Below are 12,480 nucleotides of genomic sequence, written 5' to 3'. Positions count from 1 at the left end.
GCCCAGACTCCTGAATACTTTTAAAGTCATCCACATCGCCTCCGATTCCTAGTTTTTTAACATTCTGAATCCCCAAAATAACCTCCTTCGTGCAGCAACATGGAGACAAGTAAGAAATAGTTTGTATATTTGGAAAATCCAAGTGTTTCCCTTTGTTAACACATCCATTTGGGGGATTTGGCAAATAAAATCTTTGCAGTTCAAGATGCCTTAATTGCGTTAGTCCCCAAATTTGCTCAGGAATAGTTGTATGAGACCTTTCAATAATGAATATCTGCAGATTCCATAACCTGCAAATTTCTGTCGGTATGACAAGTTTACTACGGCGGAGCAATGATAGGTACCTCAACCAGATGAGGATTAGTATCTCTAGAGGGAAAACATCAATCTCTATGCCATCCAAGTCCAAAATTTTGAGTAATTTGAAATGAATAAGCTCCGACTTGAGAATAAAAGTTGAAGAAGTTCTACAAGCAAAGAAAATAGAATGAGTTCTTTTCAAAAGATTGTTGTTGTTATCATCTGTCAACTGATGATGTCCAGGGGAAAGAAGGGCCCTATAAAGTTCGTAGCGAGAATCACTAATTTCACCATCAGTCCCTCGCTTAAAGGGCTTCATTCTAAGGCTACTGAGAGATTGGCATTCTGAAGAAACATGATTTGCATCTGATTTTTCAAACACAATTTCGTTCATGATAAAGACGTTTTCCCTTAGAACTTCTCTCAAGCACAGGTCATGTATTAGATCATGAACCTTACATGATCTAATTTTCGTTCCATCTCGACTTTTCTTGCTGACGAGAACTAGACATCTGTCGATAAGATCTTGTAAACAATTCTCAGCCTCTCTTTCCAAATTCAGGAACCCTTCAGCCATCCACAATCTCATCAAATACTTCACTGGAATCTCAGCGTCTTCCGAAAAAATTCCGAAATACAGAAGACATGCTTTTAGATTGCTGGTTAAGTGATTGAAACTCAACCAGAGAATATGTGAACATTGTTCATCAGGATCATTTGTGACAAATGACGTGACATCTTTGGCAACACTTTCCCAATCTTCTATTGCCCTTTTAGATTTGAGAAGCCCCGCAACCACGACAATAGTTAGTGGTAGCCCGTGACATTTTTCTGCAATCTGCTTCCCGATAGTCTCGAACTCAGATGGTAATGCTTCATTTGCAAATACTACACTTTTAAAAAGGTTCCAACTCTCATCTTGATCCATGAACCTCATTGGCAAAGATTTCTCTGTACCAGCATAGCGCGCTACTTCAGTGTTACGGGTCGTCTACAATATTCTCTTCACTTTTCCACATTGGAAAGCATAGTCTCACGGCATCCCATGCTTCACTTTTCCACATGTCGTCCAATACAATTAAATATCTCTTACCCTTTAAACTCTTTTATAGCATGTCTGCCAGCTCTGCCTCACTGCTTGTGAAAACTTTGTCATCCTTTGTTGAACGCAAAAGGCTCAACAAGATTTCCTTTACGTTGTGTTGTTGAGAAACAGTAGCCCAGGCACAAACATCAAAATGAGAACGGATGCACGCATCGTTGTAAACCTCTTTCGCTAAGGTTGTTTTACCTATGCCTCCCATCCTGACAATCGGGATGACTTTGGGTTCACCAGAGTAGCCTATAGTCAGATCATTTAACAACCGTTCCCTTTGATCATCACGTCCAACCATTATTTTGTCAACATTTGTGTATTCCTTTGATGTTTTGTTGAACCATTGAAAAATATTGAACCACTGAAAAATCATGAAGCACAGAAAAATCTTGAACCATTGAAAATTCATCACGTTCCCTTTACCTTGAATCTTTGTTGACTCTTTCCAGATACGATCAATAACCTTTGCTGCTTGTTGCAGGCTATCAGAAAGCCTATCTTGTGCCTTTTCTCTCAGATTTTCATCATCTTCCAGTACAACTTCAGTTACTCCTGGTTGAATTGTGCGTTCAACAACATTTGCAACTTCTTTTATCTGCACTTCCAAATCTGTCATTTCCCCCAAAACATTGTTTTTCTCAAAGTTCTTGACAACTACTTCGAGGGAACTAATCTTTTCATGAAGAGCAGAAAAGTCTTCACTGAGACCACAGGTTAGAGATTGTATTGGTGAATTGGATGTTAAGAGTTCTATTGTTCTCATAAGAGACGCCACACTAGTATGAGCCATATCTACTGTATTCACGTTTGCCTTTGCGATTATGACCTGAAAGCTGCAAGATGCAAGAGGTCAATGGTATTATAGATAACGTGATACCAATTCTTTAGTATGGGAACATCTTTGTAGATGAATTGAGGACATAAAAATCTCTTAGCTCAAAGTTGAGTTGAGAACTTTCCTACCGATTGGTTTTAGTCGACGTTTTTACTTGGGTCAACTTCCAATGATCATTAATCCTAGTATATAATGAGTTAGGTGGCCTATTACCTACCAAATTAAAGGTTTTTGAGTTTTCTTTCCAAGCAAAAAGTTATGGACATTTTAATAAGGAAGCATCCCAGCTAAGCGTTTGGAAGCGCAGGGTGGAGCTCAAGCCAGGAGATCACTTGTTTGCCTCCGCGTTGCGGTGCGCAGCACAGAGCATACCTCTCCGACGTAAAAGTTCATTAAATTAGGTGCAAACTTGTCCTTTCACACCATGTTACTTTCCCAAGCCGTTTTATAACCCTAAAGTCGTCCTAAACTAGCAGAAATCTTCAAAATTCCTCATTTTCTTCCTCCCAAAAATTCTTAGAAGCAAGAAGACTATTTATACAAGGTATTTATTTCAAGTAATTCGTATTTTCTAAATGATGGATTGAGACTACGGTTGAAGATTAGTTTTTCTAAACTTATGTGGTCGCTCAACTAATAGTTATTAGATTATAAATATGAGTAATTAAGGAAAACTAACCTTTTAATGGTAGAAATTTGGGAAGAAGCAACTGATCACTGCAAGTAATCACTATGAAAACATAAATATGAGTATATGAAAAAAAAGATACAGTAGCAAGTAATCAAGATTAAAATCAATAGAAATATGTCACGACCCGAACCGGGCCCTGGCCATGACGAGTATTCCTAACCATGAGGCCCGAAAACACCCCTATCTGTCTGGTAATCACGCACACAATTCATATCAAATTATTTGAAAACACATGGGCATAATGTAATAGTTTTTAATACCAATGTAATGCGATTGAGCTAGGTGGAATACCCTACAATTGTAATTCCACGGTTATGTGGAATCCGCCTCTAGTGCTCGGCGGCCAAACCTCCAATCCAAGTAGCCGCCAGGATTTGGAGCCGGTACATCCCCATGTGAGTATACCGCAGGGAATCCCCATGTGAGATGTCCCAATTATTTTATTATCCTCCCATGTAGGATAAAATATCATATGACCCGCATCGGCAACTACGGTTTCCAGCAATGAGCCCTTTCACTCAAACGCCTTCTTCGGGCATCCACCGTTCTCATGTAAAATCAATGCATTCAAACTTTGTTCAAATCAATCACATGTCATACTCTGTAGGGTATCGTCATACCCGACTTGCAAGTCAATCAGTATCATATCATTCTCTTCATTCAATCATCATATGCAACATATTTCAACATGAACAAAATAACCCTCTCTTTGAAAGTCAAAAACCGTATCCAAATCATGATATTTTTAAGACATTTCATGACATGCATTTAAAGATGATTTCAAACGATTCATATCATGTGAAAACTTAAAACAATATCATATCAAGAGAGGGGTTCCATGTAAATCATGCTCTCAATCTATCATCATTATGGAACACATGAATATCCATATATAATATATCAAATCACATTGGAATTAGGCCTAAAGACCAAATCAATATCATAAAACATTTAAAACATAATCATATTCGTAATTTCAAAACCCCCATTTTGAAAACATGAATTTTTAAAGCCCATGAGGTTTTTGAGATAACCCCACGTACCTCTATTTCCAAAGATAATAGATGTTTCTTGAAGCTTGCGGATTGGTGATTCCAAATATGTAATTATCTTCGAAAACCTACGGTCGAATCTTGAGCTATTTGGGTTTTTATTTTGAAACCATAAGGAGAATCCTTGAGCACTTTTGATGAATGAAGGTGTATTTTGAGGTCCTTGGAACTGAATTTCCTGTTTTAGGGCTAAGCAAGGGTGGAAAAGGACCATTTTGCCCCAAAACGGAGTGTTTACGTCACTTGAATTCTTTACATAGGCGCCGTCTATTCCATCGCCTATGTTTACATAGGCGCCGCCTAGGCCATCGCCTATGTTTACTTGGGCGCCGCCTAGGCTATCGCCTATGTTTACATAGGCGCCGCCTAGGCTATCGCCTATACTTTCCAGTGGCCATGGGCGATTGGTTAGGCGACGCGTATCACTTTGAAATGCCATAACTTCTCGCTCGGATGTCGGATTTTAGCAAAATTGGTACCGTTGGAAGGCTAACTCGAAGACCTATAATTTGACACATAGTAGGCTCCCTAATTCGACATATAAAGAGAGTTATCTTCGATGGAAGATGACACAATTTACAACGTCTACTAAAACTTAGTCGATCGAAATAGTTTCAACTCGTCCTTGAGTTGAAGGACCTCTATGGTATAAATTCAAGCTTGAATGGATTCACATGCTACACAAATAATTAACATGCTGTATTGGCATAGTATTTTATGACTTCGGGATTTATCAACACATCAGAATCATGGTCTATATTGTAGTCCGAAATGCGGGGCGTTACATTGTCCCTCTTAGGATCATTCGTCCTCGAATGATGATGCGGGACACAGACAGACACGATTTCAAGAATAATAAAGGTCTAGGAAAGATAAGATAGGAATAGTACCTTCTGTCTCATCCTCCATCGAAGCAAACAAATTGGGATATCTAATTCTCATGTCATCTTCTGACTCCCAAGTTGCTTCTTCGACTTTCTGATTCCTCCATAGTACCTTTACTGAGGCTATCTCTTTACTCCTCAGCTTTCGAACTTGGCGATCTAAAATTTCAACGGGCTTTTCTTCGTAAGACAAGGAATTTGTCACTTTGACACCCTCTACTGGCAATACCAAAGAATGATCTCCGATGTATTTTTTTAACATGGATACATGAAATACCGGATGAACGGAACACAAACTTGCAGGAAATTCTAGCTCATAAGCAACTGCACCAATCTTTCTCAAAATCTGATATGACCCTATATAGCGAGGGCTCAATTTACCCCTTTTTTCAAATCGCATAACTCCTTTCATAGGAGAAACCTTGAGAAACACCCAATCACCAACTTCAAACTCTAGTTCTCTTCTCCAAACATCGGCATAGGACTTCTGATGACTCTGAGCAGTCTTGAGTCATTCTCTAATGATCTTCACTTTCTCCATCGCCTGATGAACAAGATCAGGCCTATATAACTGGGTCTCACCCACTTCATACCATCCTATCGGAGACCTATATCTCTTCCCATACAGAGCCTCAAAAGGAGCCATCTTGATGCTGTCATGGTAACTATTATTGTAAGCGAATTCAACCAGTGGCAGGTGATCTACCCAACTACCTTTGAAATCAATGGCCCATGCCCTCAACATATCCTCGAGGGTCTGAATGGTACTCTCAGCTTGCCTATCCGTCTGAGGGTGGAAAGTTGTGCTCAAATTCACTTGTGTACCTAAACCCTTCTGAAAAGATCTCCAGAACTGAGATGAAAATGGCATACCTCTATCAGATATAATGGACACTGATGCCCCATGCAACCGAACTAACTCCTCAATGTAAATCTTAGCATAACCCTCTCCCGAATAATTAGTCCTCACAGGCAAAAACTGAGCTGACTTTGTCAACCGATCTATAATCACCCATATAGAATCATACTGGTTTCAGGATCTCGGAAGTCCTGTAATGAAGTCCATGTTTATCATCTCCCACTTCCATAAAGGCAGGGCTATCTCTTGGGAAGTACCACCTAGCTTCATGTGTTCTACCTTCACTTGTTGACAGTTCAAACAGTTAGACACAAAATCAGCCACATCACGTTTCATGTTATTCCACCAATACAAGGTTTTCAGATCATGGTACATCTTAGTAGAGCCTGGGTGAACGACATACCTCGAAGTGTGCGCCTCATTAAGGATTTTTTCCCGTAGCCCATCAACATTCGGAACGCACAACCTACTCTGAAATCTCAGAATACCATCACCACCAATTTTAAACGGCATAACCTTTTGTTGACCTACATCTTTCTTGATTTGCATCAAGATGGAATCTTCAACCTGCTTCTCCTTAACTTCAGCACAAAGGTATGACTTAGCTAACTCATGAACAATCACCCCTCCATATTCGGAATCTAAGAGTCGCACTCCCAGATTTGCAAGGCGGTGAATATTCTTCACCATCTCTTTCTTTCCTTCTTCTACATAAGAAAGGATGCCCATAGACAACCTGCTGAGGGCGTCGGCTACAACATTTGCCTTGCCCGGATGGTAATGCAGACTTATATCATAGTCTTTCAAAAGCTCCATCCAACGCCTCTGCCTGAGGTTCAATTCTTTCTGTGAGAAAACATACTGCAAACTTTTATGGTCAGTATAAATATCAACATGCACTCCATAGAGATAGTGTCTCCAGATTCTAAGTGCAAACACCACGGCTGCTAACTCCAAGTCATGAGTGGGGTAAGTGCGCTCATGCACCTTTAACTGCCTAGATGCATAAGCTATCACCTTACCATGCTGCATCAATACACAACCAACTCCCACATGGGACGCATCACAATAAACCACAAAATCATCTACACCCCTGGGAAGGGTCAAAACAGGAGCAGTAGTCAGCTTGTCCTTCAACTTCTCAAAACTGTTTTCACACAAGTCAAACCACACAAACTTAATCTTTTTTTGAGTTAGTTTAGTAAGCGGAGCAGCTATGGAAGAAAAACTCTCTACGAACCTTCTGTAATACCCCGCCAAACCTAAGAAGCTCCGAATATCGGTTGGAGTCGTAGGTCTGGACCATTTTCTCACTGCTTCAACTTTCTGGGGATCTACTTTTATCCCGTCACTGGACACAATATGCCCCAGAAAAGCAATAGCATCTAACCAGAATTCACACTTAGAAAATTTGGCATACAACTGATGATCCTTAAGGGTCTGAAGAATAATTTGGAGGTGATTGGCGTGATCCTCTTCACTCTTAGAATAGATCAGAATATCATCAATAAATACAATGACGAACAAGTCAAGAAACTGACGGAACACTCTATTCATAAGATCCATGAAGGCTGCAGGGGCGTTAGTCAACCCGAAGGACATGACTAGAAATTCGTAGTGACCATACCGGGTTTGGAAGGCTGTCTTGGGAATGTCTGACTCCCTAAATTTCAACTGATGATAACCCGAACGAAGATCTATTTTCGAAAAACACTTAGCACCCTAAAGCTGGTCAAAAAGATCATCAATCCTAGGAAGAGGATACTTGTTTTTAATCATGACCTTATTCAGCTGACGATAGTCTATGCACATATGAAGAGAACCGTCTTTCTTTCGCACGAAAAGTACAGGTGCACCCCAAGGGAACACACTGGGGCGAATAAAACCCTTATCTAAAAGGTCTGCCAGCTGCTCTTTTAACTCTTTTAGTTCCGCGGAATCCATTCTATATGGCGGAATAGAAATAGGACGGGTGTCTGGCAACACATTAATGCCAAAATTTATTTCCCTATCAGGTGGCATCCCTGGGAGATCTTCGGGAAAGACTTCTAGAAACTCATTCAGTACAGAGACTGACTGAAAAGAAAGATTTTCAACTCTTGAGTCTTTTACTCGGATTAGATGGTACATACAACCTTTGGAGATAAGCTTTCAGGCTCTAAGATAAGAGATAAAGTGACCTCTAGGTTTCAAAGAACTCCCTGCCCATACAATTGGTGTCTCATGTGAAAAAGAAAAAGTGACCTTTCGGGTTCTGCAATCAAGGGTGGCATAACACGAATGGAGCCAGTCCATCCCAAGATGGCATCAAAATCTACCATATCAAGTTCTATAAGGTCAGCCATAATATCCCTACTAAGAATAGACACAACACAATTTCTATAAACCCTTCTAGCAACAATAGAATCACCTTCAGGAGTGGAAACAGTGAAGGGTTCTTCAATGACTTCGGGCTTGAACGCAAAACCAACAGCCACATAGGGGGTCACATAAGATAAAGTAGACCCGGGATCAAGTAACACATAAACATCATGGGAAAAGATTTGTAACGTACCGGTAACAACATCTGGGGAAACTTCCACCTCCTGGCGGTTGGTCAAAGCATATAACTGGTTGCGACTGTTCCTGCCAGCTGAAGGGGCACCCTTATGAGGAGGAGCCATGAACGCGGCGTGGGGCTTAGTCCCTCCCGCATTTCCTCCAGCAGAAGGGCAGTCTTTCTGAAGATGTCCCACTTTGCCACAAGTATAGTAATTTTTCCCCTAAAAAAAACACTTCCCTGGGTGATTCCTCCCACAAATATCACACTGTAGATAAGTACGACGCTGTTGGGCCACACTCCCCTGCGACTGAGTATCTAGGGCTCTCGATCTATGATGAGCCTGAAAACTCTGAGATCGTCTGTCTGCTGGTGGTCCAGGCGCTGGGGCACTGGTAGCAGACTGTGCATTACTCCAGGACTTCTTCTTTTGCCATCTATTTCCCCAGTTGCCGCTCTGTGGCTGGCTGTGATTCTGATCCGCGGTTCTGGCTCTCTTTGATTGCTTGTCTTTCTCTCTTATTTCTGAAATTTTCTTTTTCTTCTCTTCTATCTGCTGCATATGAACGGTCAGCGAGCAAAGTCTAACTCCTTGTTCAACATAGCCCCCTGGCACTCAAGTACCAGGTTATCAGAAAGGCCGGATGCAAATTTCCTCATCCGGGCTCTCATATTACTAGTCAACTATGGTGCATAGAGGGCTAGTTTATTAAACTTCAAAGTGTACTCCTGGACACTCATACTGCCCTACTTCAGATTCATAAACTCTTCCGCCTTGGCCTCCCTCAACTCCAGAAGAAAGAATCGGTCAAGGAAAGTTTCCACAAATTCGCCCCAAATTGTGCGGTCAGCACTCTCACCTTTTGCATCCTCCCAGTCGACATACCACTGATTTGCAACATCCTTGAGCTGATAAGTTTCCAGTTCCACCCCTTCAACCTCATCCACATGTATTACCTTAAAGATCTTTTCCATCTTATCCACGAACTCCTGTGGATCTTCCTCCACCTTGGTGCCAGTGAACTTAGGTGGGTTCATCTTCATGAAATGTCCGACCCTAGTAGCCTCAGACGTAACAGATGTAGTCCCAACGTCTTCCAATTGTTGAGCCTGGTTAGCTACCAACTGTGTCAGCATATGAATAGACCGTCTAAATTCTGCATTTGAAATATCTCCTTGAGCAGTTGGGGGACGGTTGACATTAGTCCGCGGAGCCCGAGGTGGACTGGTCGGGACTGGAGGGACTCCCGGAGTAGGGGCAAGTTCTAGAGTGTGAGCTCTGTTACGGGTCCGCATCCCATGGATGGGACGGACCTCATCCGCCTGAGCATTCTGATCGATGATACGACGTGGAGGCATAACTGTGTTTCTGAAATACAAGTGATCATTGATTAGGGGACAGTTCAGAATCTGAAGCACGAACTAAATCACAAAGAAGGGAAACATTTTCTAAACGCCTAGCAGCCTCCTGCTTATAAGTGTGGCGCGCTACACACCCATAAACAGGACTCTACCGGACGCGATTTCGCAGACACTCTGGGATCATGAACCGTGCTTGATACAAAGTTTGTCACGACCCGAGCCGGGCCCTGGTCGTGACGAGTATTCCGAACCATGAGGCACGAAAACACCCCTGTCTGGTAATTACGCACACAATTCATATCAAATTATTTGAAAACACATGGGCGTAATGTAATAGTTTTCAATACCAATGTAATGCGATTGAGCTAGATGAAATTCCGTACAATTGTAATTCCACGGTTATGTGGAATCCGCCTCTGGTGCTCGGCGGCCAAACCTCCAATCCAAGTAGCCGCTAGGATTTGGAGCCGGTATACCCCCATGTGAGTATACCGCAGAGAATCCCCCCATGTGAGTATACCGCAGAGAATCCCCCCATGTGAGATGTCCCAATTATTTTATTATCCTCCCATATAGGATACAATATCATATGACCCGTATCGGCAACTACGGTTTCTAGCGATGAGCCCTTTCACTCAAACGCCTACTTCCGGCATCCACCGTTCTCATGTAAAATCAATGCATTCAAACTTTGTTCAAATCAATCACATGTCATACTCTGTAGGGTATCGTCATACCCGACTTGCAAGTCAATCAGTATCATATCATTCTCTTCATTCAATCATCATATGCAACATATTTCAACATGAACAAAACAACCCTCTCTTTGAAAGTCAAAAACCATATCCAAATCATGACATGTTTAAGACATTTCATGACATGCATTTCAAGACATTTCATGACATGCATTTCAACATATTTTATGGTCGATGGAAGCTGACACAATTTACAACATCCACTAAAACTTAGTCGATCGAAATAGTTTCAACTCGTCCTTGAGTTGAAGGACCTCTATGGTCTAAATTCAAGTTTGAATGAATTCACATGCTACACAAATAATTAACATGCCGTATTGGCATAGGATGTTATGGCTTCGGAATTTATCAACATATCGAAATCATGGTCTATATTGTAGCCCGAAATGCCGAGCGTTACAAAATATGTCATACAAAATCTCCGAGTGACTAAAATGGTATTAAATTTTATAGATAACAAAGTGTCGACTTATGATAAATTGGGATGATAACTTCAATTATATTTTTGAGATAGAAAGTTATTAAAAGATGATTATAGACAATATATCTACATATACTTAGACTTTTCTCATATCTCATATATTAAAGAAAGAACTTGGCCAATTTCCTGTACCAATCACAAATTCTTTTTTTTATATTAGCTGTCTGCAACTGATACTTTGTGGAGCTGTCTGCAACTGATACTTTGTGGACTAATCAATAAACAAATACCTCCTCCGTTAGAATCACCTACTTTTCTTTTTAATTTATTTTTAAAAAAACGATCCTTTCCTATTTTTATAATATTTTAAATTCAACTTTTCATATGACATGTTTAAAACCACAAGATTAAAGAATATTTTGGTACCTTTGACATAACTTTAATTTAGGACTATAAAATTCAAAAGTTTCTTTATTTTCTTAAACTTCATACAAAGTCAAACTGCGTCATTCTTTTTTAAACGAAGGGAGTACAAATCTCCAGCTTAGAAGCCACGTAGTGGAGTATATTTTCTTAAAAAAAGCAAGTCTCTTTGACTCATACAGTGAGTAATGCTATAACTCAATTATCAAGACTATTTTTAATTTACAAAACAAAAAATATTTTAATTTTTTTTATTCAGTGGGACATAGAACCACTTAACAATTACTTTCTCCGTTTTAAAAAAAAAAAACTGATTTACTTTCATTTTATGTCTGTTTAAACAAAAATGATTATATTTTTGGCAATACTATTCCAACTTTCCACATGGTATGGTATGTTTAAAACCATAAGATTAAACTACAATTTAGTACATTTAACATAACTTTAACTTAAAATCACAAGATTTGAAAGTTTTTTATTTTGTTAATCCCTGTGCTAGAAGTTTGACTCACTATGCCATCGTCGTTACAATGCTGTTGCCAGGTAAATAGGAGGTGATAGATTCAATTTTTTTCATAAACTGTTTATATTTCTTAATATTGAAGTGAGAAGCCTCGAAAACATAACTAATGAATTATTCATAAATGCGCCCTTTAACTTGGCTCCAATTGACATCTATGCCCTCCAATTTTGGTTGTGCATAAGTACATACATGCGTAAAATCTCACGTTATTCTTCATGCAAAACGCATGAACCTCACATGATTTGTCATGTAAGAAACGGGTGTCCACTTGTTCAACTTAACCAAAGTTTAAGTGCCTACTTACTTATATGCACACTCAAAATTGGATGACATAGATGCCTACCAAGGCAAGTTAAGGAGCTCATTTATGTATTATGCCTGATGCACACATCTGGATAGTGGTGTGATACAAACATCCACAAGGTTGTTTTCGAGGTCTTTTTGTTGTTGAATTTAGATAGTGGTTCTAATTTTTTAGTGTTCTGAATCCCAAAAATTGAAACAGCATTTCTACTTCTTTAGAGGTACTTCTTTAGAGGTAGGGGTATGGACTGCGTACATCTTACCCTCCCCAAACCTCACTATGTGAGAATATACTGGGTTTGTTGTTGTTGTTGCTGAATCCCAGAAATAACCTCTTTCGTGCAACAACGTGGAGACAATTAAGAAAACAGTTTGTACATTTGAAAAACTCATGTGGTCTCCCTTTGTCAACAGATGCGCTTGAGCGATTTGGCAAA

At 40.1% G+C, this 12,480-nt stretch overlaps 1 pseudogene; it reads right to left on the bottom strand.

Moving 5' to 3' along the window:
• The window catches only part of LOC124887207, an 11,498-nt pseudogene extending 3,118 nt beyond the window's left edge, over positions 1–8,380 (bottom strand).
• Between the last annotated feature and the right edge of the window lie 4,100 nt (positions 8,381–12,480).

The sequence above is a fragment of the Capsicum annuum genome, chromosome 9 (assembly GCF_002878395.1).
Source record: "Capsicum annuum cultivar UCD-10X-F1 chromosome 9, UCD10Xv1.1, whole genome shotgun sequence".
NCBI lineage: Eukaryota > Viridiplantae > Streptophyta > Magnoliopsida > Solanales > Solanaceae > Capsicum > Capsicum annuum.
The sequence above is the reverse complement of the archived record's forward strand: the minus strand, read 5'-3'. Positions and strand labels throughout refer to the sequence as shown.